At 46.5% G+C, this 13883-nt stretch overlaps 1 long non-coding RNA gene across 8 annotated transcripts; it reads right to left on the bottom strand.

Moving 5' to 3' along the window:
• Positions 1-1149: 1149 nt before the first annotated feature.
• LOC130456108 (uncharacterized) lies at positions 1150-12123 on the bottom strand. Of its 8 annotated transcripts, XR_008914509.1 has the most exons (8): positions 11978-12122; positions 11464-11637; positions 9590-9696; positions 8107-8284; positions 6382-6518; positions 4692-4868; positions 3049-3206; positions 1150-1368 (listed from the first exon to the last, which is right to left on the bottom strand). It is a non-coding gene; the product is annotated as an uncharacterized LOC130456108 (long non-coding RNA). The 8 variants fall into 8 exon arrangements; XR_008914507.1 differs by lacking the exon at positions 9590-9696 and having other exon boundaries at positions 3049-3586; positions 11978-12123; XR_008914506.1 differs by lacking the exon at positions 9590-9696 and having other exon boundaries at positions 3049-3589; positions 11978-12123.
• Positions 12124-13883: the final 1760 nt, after the last annotated feature.

Consider the following 13883-nt stretch of genomic DNA (forward strand, 5'->3'; position numbering starts at 1 on the left):
ATATCTCCCATTGATGAGGACCGTTAATAAAGAAACCACGAGATACGTTCTGCCTTCCTTTCACTTCATTCCAGGCCAGGAATTTTCAGATATTCATTCTATCCCCTCCTTTATTATCTTTAGTTTTTCTATTGCCCCATCCACCTCATCCATCATTCTCTCTGTTGCTATGGATATGAATATTTCCTCATTCCCCCTCTAGTCTTATGTATGTGTATGTGTGTGCCTACATCCTTATTCCTTCTTCCTGAACATACATGTAGGATTACCTTCTCTCCTCTCTATACAAGATTTCTCCTGTCAGCTCTTTAAATGCTTAAAACAATCTTCCTGAAACTCTGTTCAAGATAGGATATGTGAAGGTTCCCATGGCTGTGTGCAGAGTATGTGTCATTCCAAGAGATTTTTAATATACTCATAGAGGAAGCTAGATTGAATGACCTCCCATTAATCCAGTTCTTATACGGGAGTCCTTGTGCCCTCATGTATCATACACATGACTCACAAGGGAGAATAGCATAAGTCTAGACACTGAACACATCAGTGCTCATGGTATATGGGCATATTGAAGGAGTCAAGTGATATGGATTCATCCATGTGTAGACAAAAAATCTGCATGCTCACATAGGCAAAGGAGGAGTGGAGAGGAGAATTCATAATAGGAATGTATGGGGGGAACATAACATCTGAATGTATGGACTGACAGAAAATGGTGGCCTCCATCAAGGCCATGGTAGGCCGGGTGTCTCAACTGGGGGATGTGTTCTAATTTTCCACCATCTTTTTTTCCATGTGATTTTACATAATAATGAATACACTAAGCCTGTTTTTCCATTGGCTACCCTAAAAATCTTCCCATCCTAATAGTCATAGGAACCCCTACTATTGCCTCCTCCCCATTATTATGAATGAATATGGATGAAAAAATTCTTTAGGAAATGATTGTATTTATGAGTACAGGAGTGTGTGCAGTGTGTCTTCTTCCTAGTCTCTGAGTCTCTGGCCCACTTCCATCCCATCCCTTGGGCATCACTGGTTATCAACGAGAAGAGATCAGATCTGGTTGGGGGGGGGGCTACACTGTGCCCACTCCTTTTTGTGTGTGCATTGCCTTAGATATCTATAAACAGAATTGCTTGCTGGAATCAATTTGGGTGGTGATGAAGTGTTTATTGCCCTCCAGGGAAAGCTGTTCCCTATACGCTGAGCCCCAATGCTACATTGAATTGGGCTCCTGCTTCTTAATTCTTGCTCTTCTTCAGTCTTTGTGGAAGCAGAGAGAGACAAGTTGAGTGAGAGATATCCATGATCTTTGCATGTTGGGGGAGAAGCGCTCTCCCTCTGGTTGGTAGAACATCACAGACTAGTCTAAGGTGGGACAGGAAAGGGCACAATGAGCTGTGGTCAAGAGCTTGTTATTGGGAAGGCTTCCTCCTATCCCACCCTGCATCCCCCCCCACCATTCTGCCACCCAAGCAGGACCTTTTGTACAGCTGACAATCTCCCACCTCCATTTTTTGTCCCTCATCTCCAGCTTGCTTCCCACCAATGAAGTCCTGTCAATCTGCCCCCACCCTCCTCCCACTCCAAGGCTCTCTCATCCTTTGGCCAACTCTTGACCACCTCTGCCCCATTGGACTCTCAAAGGCCCTCCTTCACACACATAGCAGTCCCCCTCCCAGAGAGAGAATTGTCTGAGGGCAGGAGAAAAGGACTTTGCCCAGCCTGCTACCTACAAGGTTCAGGAAACATTGAAGGAGAGCCCAAATGGAGTCAGTTCTGAGTCATCCCAATTTCACAAGTGGAGAAGCCAAGGGATTGTGCTCAGGCTCATCTTGGGGGCTGTCCATCCCCTTTTGACCCAAAGGCCAGGGGAGTGATTGGTCCCTCTCTTAGGCCAGGTTGAAGTCTGAAGCCTGCCAGCATCCCTAGCTCTGAGGGAAATTTCTTCAGCAGCTGTGCTGGAGTTGCTTGCAGGGAATTTGGGCCACTTTAGCTTGGCTCCCAGTGGAAGCAGAGCCCAGGAGATGAAAGGCAGCTACCCTGGCAGGCTCCCAGGCCGTCTTTGGCCCTTTGCTGTCTGTGTGAGCCCTGGCCAAGCCCCTGCCTTACTTCTTGTCTTCACAGTGTCCCTGAGCCCCCCCCCCCCAGCCACACGTGCCCCCCTCCCGCGGGGCTGTGACAGGTCTGGAGGAACCAGTCCTGGACCTTTTCCCTGCCCTGGGAGCTGTCCCAGGTCCTCAGCTTGTGCTCCCTGCCCACAGGTCTCCCAGCTCAGGCAGCTGAGGCTGGGCTGGGCTTAGGGCGGTTCCCCGCATCTGTCTCCTGTGCAGTAGCCATTCTCAGCCAGAGGGGGAGCCGTAGCCTAGCGGAGCCGAGCCCTGGTTAGGCGCCCCTCCCCCGCTCAGAGCTGATGGCCAGTGACATCAGCGCTTGGACATTCTGCAGGGCTCCTGCGTCAACTCCCTCCCCCCTCCATCGGCCCCCAACGGGCATCACCCGCCCACCCGCCTGGCCTCAGCTCCTCTCGCGCCACCCCCACCCACGTCCGGCTCCGCCGCGTGCGCTTCCAGGGGGCTCCCCACGCACCCACTGCGGCTCATCTCCTCGCTCCCACCTTTGCTGCTGCAAGTGGCCTGGTGCGGGGCTGTTACACACTGTGGCCATCCCGGGAGCCCGGCATGGACGGAGGGAGGCACAGGCACCGTTATTGCTGCCCGGGGCCCCTCTGCTGTGTGTCCACACGTCCCTGCGTCAGCCCTTCAAAAGCCCACCCCATTGGGCCCGCTGGGTTCTGGTGCACGAGGCCTCCAACATGGCCGCTGCCCAATCTAGGGGCTTCTGGGGGGCTGTAAGGGGACCCGATAAGGAATCAGCAATCCCTAGAGAGCACGCGGGAGTGCTCAGATCTCAATAGCATGGGAATGCCGCAGAGAATTCAGAATACCATTCTTCAGGAGACCCTCCTCTCATATTCCAGTCTAGGGCTGGGCAGGGCCAATGGGGGAGCACTCATTCAGGCTCAATAAGCAAAGAAGGGAAGCTCACCGAGGAGGAGAGATGTCTGACTCTTCCACCATCGCATTCCATAGGAATGAATATTGCCAGCCTGTGTTGCCTTGGGTTGCCATGACTCTTCTGCCTCAGTCAGGCATGTGTATCTGAAAGTGCCTCTGTGGGCCGCCTTCGGGCTTCTGCCACCGTAACTGCCAATGGATGGGGATGACAACATTTTATGAAGTGATTTGGGGGAACAAGAATTTGCATGTGAGCATGGCAGTGTCTTCTCTGGGTGTGTGGCTGGCTGAGGGGCTGGGTGGGGTTCATGTGGGAGTATCCCATGCTGCACTGCAACATTTGTTGGATCCATGGTAGCAGGTTGGAAGATGTCAGGTTGGAGTGGAGACACCTTCTGCTTTGTGCTTTCTTTTAGATTCCTGTTAACTAGAGTATTTGTAGGAATAAGGGTGGGCCTATTAAGAAGGGCCTTTAGCCTTCCTGGGAGGATGCTCTCTCATATCCCTGGCCCCATGTTTACAAATAACTGCACTGGACTCTTGCTTCAGGCCTCATCTTTGTCTTCAGGCTGCTGGCAACAGAGAGACAATGTTAATGAGAGACTGGCCATGAGGATGACCTCTGCAGGTTGTAGTAGAAGCCTTCTGCCCTGCTTGGAAGAACTTCCCTGATTACACTGTGTGGGAAATGTAGGGGCTGATGAGGTCTAGAGCAGCGATTGTGATTCAGCAGGCTTCCATCCCTACCCTGATTTCCCCTAGAACCCTTCTGCAGCCCAAGCAGGTTTCTTTAAACAGCTTGCAATTCCCACCTTTGTTCAGTCTGTGATCTCCACTTTCCCTGTGATTATTGAAAGCCCAGAAGGCACTCAGTCCATGTCTACCAAGTCTTTGTACGTCCCTGTCACTCCATGGTACCCCTCCCTTGCCCATCTACCCCATTTTCTTAATGCACAAGAACTGCTTCAGCAGCTCATACTCTAGAAGAGGAATTCTCTGAGACCAGAAACATGGAACTTGCCTAGGCTTCTACCTCTACATCCAAGGATCTTGTTCATGGAGGGTCCAGAAAGCTCGAGGGGGTGAGAGAATCCCTGATTTTCTAAATAAAAGAAATTCTGGCAAGGTCTCACCTACCCCAGCCTGATCCAAAGCCCCTTATCACTTGATCTCTTCTCCATGACTGAATACTCCCAGAAGTCCTGGCTCTATGGGGAATGTCTCCACCTGATTCTGAGGGAATCTGAGTCCATGAAGCTTGGATCTCAGTAGAGTTAGCTGCCAAGATGTAATCCATCTACCTTGGCAGACAAGAGTTTGGCACTCTGAACCTGCATTTCCCCTCCTGGCTATACTGTAACTCTCATCCAAACCCCTTCCCTTTTGACTGCACTTAGCCTTTTTAATTAAAGGAGAAGGATGAACCAGATGACCTCTGAGGTCTCTCCCAGCCTCCAGGCCACCCAAATCTCCAAGCCCCTTCAGAGTCCTTTCCTACATCCTTCTCCAGCTCCAGTCACCCAGTCAAAGCCTCCTTGCTCTATGACAACAACACTACCAGTCTAAAGTTATTCAACACACGATCTATGATATCAGCCTAGAATATTGCCCATGGGTTTCCTGGCCTTCCTGTCCTGAGCCACAGGTGCCCCCAGGCTACAGGAACTGTCTCACCTCAGAATGGAAAGCCACAGTCCTGGGTGACCAGTAGGAATCATTTCTTTCCCTTGGGACTGGATTCAGCAGTCTGTTGATTGTGTTTCCCGATGACTTTTCTGACAAGTGAATTTCAGGGTGAACTTTGGGTAAATTCCCAGAATTCTCTCCCCTCTTAGACATCCATTAGCAGCCCTAGGAGGACAAGCAGACAAGAAAAGTGAGTCCAGTCCAGCCAGAGCCTTGTCTTTTTAACCTCTCCTAGCTGATACCTGGTTAGCAGTGAAGTCAGTGTCCACCTTGATCAGGCAGTGGTACTTCTTCCAACAACCCTACCCCACTTTGAATGGTCTCCCACTGAGTTTCTTTCTAATCTCTCTGCCAGCAGTCATTGCTCCTCTAACTCCAATATTCTCAGGCTTCATTTTTTGGTCCCAGCCTCCTTTGCACCTCCCTTATCAACAATGCTAGAAAGCAGCACTTAGGGTTTGGGATTTTCCAGGTGGGTGCGGGGAGATGGAGATTCCTTACTTCTGCTGCTTCCAGGGAGTCTGGCAGAGAGGGAGACTGTGATGTATGGACAGATCCCCTGGGCTGTCTCTATCCCTACACCTCTCCTGCCTCGTATAAGCCCACCCCTTCCAGACAGCATATTATGATATAATGGGGGTCTTTGTTTCATCAGACTTTTCTCATCAGGGGAATCTCTTCATCTCCACCTTCTCATTCCTGCTCTGGATGTCTCGTTGTTTGGTTCTCTCATTCCCATATACAGGAAGTTCAGACCCATTTCATTGATGTATTTGTTCTCTATATTCCTATGACTCTGGAGTCTCTAATTTATTTTATAACAGAACATTTGTGTGTATAAAAATGTAGAGAATGTATGACATCTCCTGTGTAATGAGGACAGAGAACATATTCAGGGTTCCAAGACCTGCGGCTACCCTGTCCTTATTCCTCTCTAGCATTACTTATACTGGTTCTATTATTTCATGTGCATGACTGATATACCCTGGGTCCTCAAAAATATGAGCAAACATCTTTATTATCCTAAACCCCAATGTCTAGGCGAACTGAGATTCTCTCTGTATTTCTATATATCTACATATATTCTCTGTTATAGATAGATAGAAAGAGTTTTTGTCTTCCTCTGAATCATATATGGGCTCTTCTCCCTCTCTGTATACCTGAAAGGCTTCTCCTTCCTCTCCCCCTGGGCTGGGCTCCTATTGGTGTCCACAGACAGTGTCTTATTATTCACATATGGGAGTAAAGAGGGAATATGTGGACCACAGGAAGAGCAATCTAGGTGGAATCAGCTGTCACCAGTGCAGGTCTCATATATGATATAAGCTACCCGAGAGCACAAGTATATGAACAAGGAGAAGCGCACTTGAATAATCAAATGGCACTTCCCAAGGGAGAATACAGTAAATCTCTGCACCCCAAATACAAGAGTTTTCATACTAATTGGCTCTATATGTCACACAGGGAGTCATTAATGCCTAGAAAGGACAGGTCAGTGCAGAATTCTGCACACCAAGATGGTATAGAGGAGAATTCCTAATATGAATCTATAAAGAGAATACAGCAATGCCGGAATATATGGGGGAAGAGGGAAAGGGTGAGTGCTGCTCCATGTTTCAATAACCAGATAAACAGGGATCCTGATCAGGGGATGATATATCTAAGCCGTACTACTGACCTCTTCTTTGGGATTTTCCAAAGGAATCAACGTGCTCAACTGCTTTCTCCTTTGGCTTTCTCATCTCTTCTTGTATTTCAAGCAGCTGTTTCTGAAAGCCCTTTTATTACACCTGTTTAGTCTTCTCTCCAAGATTCCTGAAGGATATCAATGAATTTTTTTGAAATGATTTAATTGACGGGTACAGGAGAGTGTATATATCTGGTGTGAAAATCTGTATCTATGTCTGTGTCAGTGTGAATATTTGTGTTTGTGTCTCCTGCCTTCTCTCCCATTCCTTGTTGGATGGATCCTTGGTTAGACAGTAGTGAGGATTTATGTAGATCCCAAGCCCATTCCTTGGGTTGGGTTTTCCCTTAAGAATTTCATTTACTACACAATAATTGCTGGAGTGAGTTTTGGGTTTGTTGATATTATTCTTAAAATTGAAACCATCCTGGAGAAATGATGCCCACATATATATCTGGTACCATTTGTCCTTTCAAATTGGGACTGGGTTATTTGCTTCTTGCCTCATCTTTCCCTGTTCAACCTTTTTGGAATCAAGGAGACAATATTAGTGAGAGATGTCCTTGAGCTCATCACTTCGAGATGGGGCTAATGTGCTCTTCTTGTTTGCAACAGCCCACAGACTGGCTCATTGAGGCCATGGAAGTGTCACATGTGCCCTGTTTCAGACTTCCTATCTTACCCTTATTTCCCCTAGGATCCTTCTGCAGCCCAAGGAGAATCCATTAAACAACTCAACAGTTCCCACCTTTATTCAGTTCATTATCTTCATTTTCAGCACTGAATCCATGACTAGCACCAAGCCTTTCTTATTCCCTACTCCTTTCATCATACCCATCTATGACCAATCTCTCTACCCCATTCCTTCTGTCTAAGAAATCCTTCAACATGCTGAGACCCCAGAGGAGGAATTCTCTGAGATCAGCAACATGGACCTTGACTGAACTTTTACCTCTAAATCCAAGGAATGTTAAAAGTGGTTCCAGAAATGTATGAGTGTGATGGGCAAATCCCTGTATTCCTAAGGTCACTTTAAGGGAAGGTCACTTCTCCACTAGGCTGATCTAAACCCCTTAACTTGACCTCTTCTCCTCTATGGTTGAAGACTCCCAAAAGACCTGGCTCTATGGGGAATTTATCTGATTCTGAGGCAACCTGAGTCCATAAAGCTTGGCTCTCATCTTGGCCAAGATGTAAGCCAGCTTGCTTGGCAGACAAGAGGATCCTGGACTCAGGGCCTGCTTTTGCCCGTTCCCTTCCTGGCTGTGTAACCTAGACCAAACTCCTCCCCTATTCTTCACTTCATGTAACCCTTTCTGTCAAAAGATTAGGTTGGGGGGTGGGAACGAAAAGAAAATTATCTGTTTCCAATGAATAATGTATGAAAATGACCAAATAAAATAATGTTTTAAAAACAAAAAACAAAAAAAATTAGGTTGGAGAATATGACCTCAGATCCCTTCCAGCCTCCATCCTCAAATCTACAAGCCCCTTCAGACTCCTCTCCATCATTGCCTCTCCATCTCCCTTCACCCAAACAACAGCCTCCTCCCTCTATGACAAAAACGCTGCCAGTCTAATGGTTTTTGATGAGCCAGGCCTCATCCAACTAGTTCAGGCAATGTTCTATGCCTAAAGTCTACCATAGCCCATGATTCTCCCTGGACCTTCCTCCTGAGCAACAGGGGTCAACCCTTCCTACTGGGACTGTCTCACCTTGGAATGGAAAGCTGTTGTTCTGGAGGGACTAGCAGGGGTCTTATCTTTCTTTTGAGTCGGGATTCAGCAGTCTGTGGCTTCTATTTCCTCACCACTTCTCTGCCAATTGATCCTCAGAGTTGCCTTTGGGTAGATTTCTGGACCTCTCTCCCCTCTCAGACATCCAATAGCGGCCCTAGGGGAACAAGCAGACAAGAGAAGATGAGTTCTGGCTTGCCAGACCCTCCCCTTGTTAATCCTTCCAATTAGAGATGTGGTGAGCAGTGAAGTCAGTGTCCACCTTGGTGAGGCAGAGGTCCTTCTCCCAAAAACCCTGCCCCAATCTCCATGGTCTAGCAATGGGAATCCCACTAAATTCTCTGCCAGAAATCAGTGCCCCTCTCACTCCAACCCTCTCAGGCTCCATTTCCATTCCATCATTCTCACTTCCTGCCTCCTTTTCCATGTTCTCACCATCAATGCTACAAGGGACCCCAAGGGGTTGGGCTTGTTCAGGAGGGTGCGGGGAGATGGAGGTTCCTTACTTCTGCTCTCTCCAGGGAGTCTGTCAAGGAGGGAGATGACTATAGTGACTGTGAAGGATGAGCAGATCGCCAGGGCTGTCTCTATCCCTACACCCCTGCTGCCTCTAATGACCCTGCCCCCTCCAGTCAGAATATTATGATGTAATGGGGCCTTTGTGTCATCAGACTATTCTCATCTGGGGGATCTCTGCATCTCCCTCTTCCCTTCCTACTTGGGAGATATCTCAGTATTTGGCTCTGCATCTGTATATACAGAGAGATCCAGCCCATTTCATTGATATATCTATTCACTACATTCCTATGACTCTGGAGTCTCTCACATAATATGTAAAGGAACATTTGTGTGCATGAGAATTCAGATAATATATGACATCTCCTGTATCTGAGGATAGAGAATATATTCACATATGTAAGACCTCAGGCTGCCCCCTCCTTATTCCTCTCCAGAATTACTAATAAGTGTTCTAGCAAGTTATTTCCAGGTCTTACACTTCCTCTGTCCTCACAACCCCCAGCAATCATCCCTTATCCTCCTCCTTCCTGTCTAGGAACTCACAGATTCTCTCTATTCATTCCTATATATTGACATATATTCTCTCCAGATAGACAGACAGACAGACAGACAGATAGATAGCCAGACAGATAGACAGAGCTTTATCTTCCTTTCTCTGATTTATATGTAATTCCTTCTTTCTGTATTCCTCAAAGGATTCAGCTTCCCCTCCCCTTGGCATAGACTTTGGCTGATGTCCATTGATGCCCACAGACAGTGTCTCATTCCTCACATATGAGGAATCTAGATAGAATCAGCTCTCACCAGTACAGGACTCATTATAGATAAATGGTACCTGGGAACTCACATATGTGAACAAGAACATTCAATTGCATAATCATATGGCACTTCCCAAGGGAGAATACAGTGAATTTCTATTCCCCAAATATAGGTGTTTTCATACTTTTTGGCTCCATAGATCACAAAGGGAGTCAGTAATGCCTAGAAAGGACTCGTCAGGGCTGTATTCTGGACACGAAGGGAATGTAGAGGAGAATTCCTAATATGAATCTATAAAGAGAACAAAGCAATACCGGAATAAATGGGGGAAAGGAGAATGCCTGAGTGCTCCTCCATGACTAAATAACCCCAAAAGACAGGGATCCTGCCCAGGGCATGATAGTTCTGAGCCTTCCACTGACCTCTTCCATGGGATTTAACATAGGAATCAAAGTGCTCAACTCCTTTCCCCTTTGGGTTCCTCAATTTCCCTCCTAACTCAGGTAGGCCCTTTTGACACCCCCTTTTGTCTTCTCCTAATGATTTCTGAGGGATATCAATGAAAATATTTTTGAGACAATTGCATTGAGGGGTAGAGCAATTCATGTGAATCTGGTATGAAAGTCTTTATTTATCTCTATGTCAGTGTGAATATTTGTGTGTCTGTGTTTCCTGCCTTCTCTCCTATCCCTTGTTGGATGGATCCTTAATCAGACAGTTGTGGGGATTTATGTAGACTCCACACCCATTTTTTGTGTTAGGTTTTCCCTTAAGATTTTTATTTACTACAGTAATTTCTGGAGTGAGTTTGGGGTTGTTGATAAAATGCTTATACCCCTCCTCAGGAAATTGTCCTCATATATTCCTGGTCCCATTTGTCCTGACAAATTGGACTGGGCTGGTGCTTCTGGCCTCATCTTTCCCTCTTCAGCCTTTTTAGAATCATGGTTACAATGTTAGTGAGAGATATCTTTGAGCTGATCTCTTCAAAATGGGATAAATCCACTCTTTGGGATAGCCACACAGACTGGCTCAATAAGCCAATGGAAGTGTCACATTTGCCCTGATCAATGGACTGTTAATGTAGGCTTCCATCCTGACCCTTCTTTCCCCAAAGGACCCATCTGCCTCCCAAGCAAGTTCCTTTAGACAAGTCAGAATTCCTACCTTTATTCAGTTTGTAATCTCCACATTGCATTTGATTATTGATAGCCCAAACTCACTAAACTCATATCTACCAAATATCTCTACCTCATTCTTAATGTCCAAAAAATCCTTCAGCAGCTTAGACTCCAGAGGAGGAATTCTTGGACATCACCAAAATGGACCTTTCCTAAGCTTTTACCTCCATATCACAGGAAAATGTTCAAAGAGGGTTCGAAAGGAATTAGGGGCATGGAAAATTCCCTACATTTCTCAATGGTACAAATTCAGGGAAAGACACTTCCACTGCTAAGTGTCTACCCAAGGCTGATCCAACGCCCCTCAGGGGCTTGGATGGCCCCTCAACTGATCTCTTCTACATTACTGAAGACTATCAGAAGTCCTGGTTCTATGGGGTATTTATCCATCTACTTCTCAGGGAGCCCATCCAGGGAACCTGAGTCTATGAGTCTTGGCTCTCAGAAGTGGTAGCTGCCAAGATATAAGCCAGCTAACTTGGCAGACAAGAGAGTTCAGTACTCTGAACCTGGATTTGCCCCTCCTGGCTGTACTGTAACCCTGGTCCAAACCCCTCCCCTATTGACTTCACTTAGCCTTTGAGGTCGGTACAGATGAGCTCTGAGATCTCTTGTACCCACCAGGCAAACAAACCTACAATGCCCTTCATACTGCTGTCCTACATCCTTCCCCAGCTCCAGTCACTGAGTCATAAAGCCTCCTCCCTCTATGACTAAACAGTACCAGTCTAAAGCCTTTTGGTGGGCCAGCCTCCATCCAGCTAGTTCAACACACGTTCTATGCTTTAAGCCTAGAATATACCACATGGGTTTCCCTGGGCCTTCCTGTCCTGAGCCACAGGTGCCCCCCTCAAAAGTCCCTGTGGGACTGTCTCACCTCAGAATGGAAAGCTATGGTTCTGGTGGGAGCAGCAGGGATCTTTTCCCTTCTTTGCACTGGATTCAGCAGTCTGTGGCTTGTGTTTCGTGACCACTTTCCTGATTACTGCTTCTCAGGATGTTCTTAGGCAAGTCCTGGTTTCTCTGGCTTCTCAGACAAGTATTCCCAGCTCTAAGAGGAAAAGCAGACAAGTGGAGATGAGTCTAGGCTAGACAGACCCTGTTTCCTGCTGACACCTGATTGGAAGTGATGTCAGAGCCCACCTTGATCAGGAAATGGTCATTCTCCCAACCACCCTGCTCCTAGTCTAGTCTCTATTATTTCTCACTGGGCATCCCACTCACATCTCTGCCAGGAGTTGGTGCCCCTTTAAACCCCACACTCGGGGTTCCATTTGCCCTCTACCTTTTCCTCTCCCCAGTTGCTTTTTTTCTCCCCTCCACAAGAGGCTCCTAGGTGCCTAGGCCAAGGTGTGGTTTGCAGAGGGAGAGGGAATGTGGGGCTCTCTTACTTCTGCTGTCTAGTGAGACTATCAAGGAGAGAGATGACCACAGGACCTTGACAGATTACCAGAGACCCTGGACTGACTGTTTCAATATGTTTGCCCAACTCTCCCTTTATTACCCCTCCTAGTCAGCATACTATGATGTAATGGAGTCTATGTGTCCTCACACTATTCCTGGCAAGGCTTTCTCTGCATTTTTCCCTTCACTTTGTGCTCAAGAGCCCTCAGTGATTGGCTGTATAAGCCTATATACACAAAGAGCAGGCCCATTTCATTTATATAGCAACATAATCTCTTCATTCCTGTCTCTAGATTCTGATCCAGAGGATACTTATGTTGAAATGAAATATTTCATATCTCCCATTGATGAGAACCGTTAATAAAGAAACCACAAGATATGTTCTGCCTTCCTTTCACTTCATTCCAGGCCAGGAATTTTCAGATATTCATTCTATCCCCTCCTTTATTATCTTTAGTTTTTCTATTGCCCCATCCACCTCATCCATCATTCTCTCTGTTGCTATGGATATGAATATTTCCTCATTCCCCCTCTAGTGTTATGTATGTGTATGTGTGTGCCTACATCATTCTTCCTTCTTCCTGAACATATATGTAGGATTACCTTCTCTCCTCTCTATACAAGATTTCTCCTCTCAGCTCCCTAAATGCTTAAAACAATCTTCCTGAAACTCTGTTCAAGATAGGATATGTGAAGGTTCCCATGGCTGTGCGCAGAGTATGTGTCATTCCAAGAGATTTTTAATATACTCATAGAAGAAGCTATATTGAATGACCTCCCATTAATCCAGTTCTTATACGGGAGTCCTTGTGCCCTCATGTATCATACACATGACTCACAAGGGAGAATAGCATAAGTCTAGACACTGAACACATCAGTGCTCATGGTATATGGGCATATTGAAGGAGTCAAGTGATATGGATTCATCCATGTGTAGACAAGAAATCTGCATGCTCACATAGGCAAAGGAGTGGAGAGGAGAATTCATAATAGGAATGTATGAGGGGAACATATCAATATCTGAATGTATGGACTGACAGAAAATGGTGGCCTCCATCAAGGCCATGGTAGGCCGGGTCTCTCAACTGGGGGATGTGTTCTAATTTTGCACCATCTTTTTTTCCATGTGATTTTACATAATAATGAATACACTAAGCCTGTTTTTCCATTGGCTACCCTAAAAATCTTCCCATCCTAATAGTCATAGGAACCCCTACTATTGCCTCCTCCCCATTATTATGAATATGGATGAAAAAATTCTTTAGGAAATGATTGTATTTATGGGTACAGGAGGTTGTGTGGGAATGTCTTTCTCCTAGTCTCTGAGTCTCTGGCCCACTTCCATCCCATCCCTTGGGCATAACTGGTTATCAACGAGAAGAGATCAGATCTGGTTGGGGGGCTACACTGTGCCCACTCCTTTTTGTGTGTGCATTGCCTTAGATATCTATGAACAGAATTGCTTGCTGGAATCAATTTCGGTGGTGATGAAGTATTTATTGCCCTCCAGGGAAAGCTGTTCCGTATACTCTGAGCCCCAATGCTACATTGAATTGGGCTCCTGCTTCTTAATTCTTGCTCTTCTTCAGTCTTTGTGGAAGCAGAGAGAGACAAGTTGAGTGAGAGATATCCATGATCTTTGCATGTCGGGGGAGAAGCACTCTCCCTCTGGTTGGTAGAACATCACAGACTAGTCTAAGGTGGGACAGGAAAGGGCACAATGAGCTGTGGTCAAGAGCTTGTTATTGGGAAGGCTTCCTCCTATCCCACCCTGCATCCCCCCACCATTCTGCCACCCAAGCAGGACCTTTTGTACAGCTGACAATCTCCCACCTCTATTCTCTGTCCATCATCTCCAGCTTGCTTCCCACCAATGAAGTCCTGTCAATCTGC

The sequence above is a fragment of the Monodelphis domestica genome, chromosome X (assembly GCF_027887165.1).
Source record: "Monodelphis domestica isolate mMonDom1 chromosome X, mMonDom1.pri, whole genome shotgun sequence".
Classification (NCBI taxonomy): Eukaryota; Metazoa; Chordata; class Mammalia; order Didelphimorphia; family Didelphidae; genus Monodelphis; species Monodelphis domestica.